Source organism: Bidens hawaiensis, unplaced genomic scaffold, assembly GCF_021521415.1.
Source record: "Bidens hawaiensis isolate Kalapana, Puna unplaced genomic scaffold, B.hawaiensis_p1.1 tig00027749_1, whole genome shotgun sequence".
Lineage (NCBI taxonomy): Eukaryota > Viridiplantae > Streptophyta > Magnoliopsida > Asterales > Asteraceae > Bidens > Bidens hawaiensis.
In genome coordinates, this window is record NW_027494492.1 from 268,657 (window position 1) to 270,484 (window position 1,828).

The window sequence follows — 1,828 nt, forward strand, 5'->3', positions numbered from 1 at the left end:
GCCATTGACAAGACACTCTTTTACAAGAGAAAGGGATCAGACTTGCTGATATTACAAGTCTATGTTGATGATATCATCTTTGGTTCAACAAATGAACAAATGTGCATGGAGTTTGAAGGGGTAATGATATCCAAATACAGCATGAGTTCAATGGGGGAAATGAACTTTCTTGGATTGCAAGTTCAGCAGAAAGCTGATGGGATTTTCATCTACCAGTCTAAGTATGTGTAGGACATCCTAGACAAATTCAAATGTAATGATTTGAAGACTGCTTCAACTCCAATGGATACCAAAGAAACGATGGTAGCTGATGAAAAGGGGGAGACGGTAGATGAACATGAATACAGAGCAAAGATTGGGTCTCTGATGTATCTTACTGCTTCAAGACTAGATATCATGTTTGTTGTATGTGTCTGTGCAAGATTCCAAGCAAGTCCAAAAGTCTCCCACATGAATGCTGTTAAGAGAATATTCAGATATTTGAAGGGAAGACCAGACTTAGGGATTTGGTATCTAAAGAACCAATCTTTTGACCTTATTGCCTACACAGACAGTGATTATGATGGATGCAACATGAGCAGGAAGTCAACCTCATGTGGATGTCAATTTTTGGGAGAAAGGCTAGTGTCATGGCAATGCAAGAAGCAAACAATTGTCTCAATCTCAACTACAGAAGCTGAATATGTTGCTGCATCTGCTTGCTGTGCCCAAGTTCTCTGGATTCAGAACCAAATGCTGGATTATGGTTTGAATTTTCTGAACACTCCTATTTTCATTGATAATACTGCTGCCTACTTTCCTGTAAAGAATCCAGTCCAACATTCAAAGACTAAGCATATTGAAATCAGACATCACTTCATTAGAGATTGTAATGAAAAAGGTTTGATTGAAATGCAGAGAGTTGACACAAGTGAAAACTTGGCTGACCTATTCACCAAGCCACTTGACAAAACCATATTCAACATTCTTTTGAAAGCTCTGGGTATGATCAACTCAGATGAGGTCAGATTGAGGATGTGTGCTTAGTGTGAGTCTCAATGTGCTAATTAACTATTCTTACTTGAGGTCACATACTTTGAATGTTGAATGAATATGTTAAATGAATATGTTATGAATATGACTTGTTTGCTGTTAACTATTTTGTGCTTAACTGATTATCTATGCTATTTATATGTCATTGATGCTAATGATTGATTATCAGTTAACTGTTTTGATATTATGATAAGTAGTTTGGATTGATTAAACTGATTAAATGTTTATCTGATGTCATGAGTAATCACTTGATTATGATTGATTGAATATGTATGTTATCTGATCATCTTGATGTTATTAGGATAGGTTAGACTATGAATGTTAAGAATGTCTACTTGTTTTGATGATGTTAAGAATGATTAAGATTTGAATATGTTAGAACTGTTTGTGTCAAAATATGTCTTTATGTCAAATTTAAAGGTTTCAAATGAATTATCAAATGAATTTTTGCATAATCACAAAATTTTGAACAAAACATGAGCAAGTTGTTAACGGTGAGAGACATGATAATACTATTCAGTTCAAGTTTTAAAGAAGCTTAAAAGAAGGATTTTTCAATGAAAAATCTCAGGTAGTTATCTTTGATGAAGATTATATCATTTGCACAGTTGGAAGGACATACACTTGTGTATGTTTGGTCCTGCAATCTACAAAGATTAAAAGGACAGCCATTAACCAGAAAACTGAAAAGCATTTGGGAAAATTATAACTTGTTTTCTATTCCCTCACTTAAAACTATGTCAATAGCTCTGACTTTGAAAGGACATATATTCACAAAGTATGTTTGGTCCTGTTG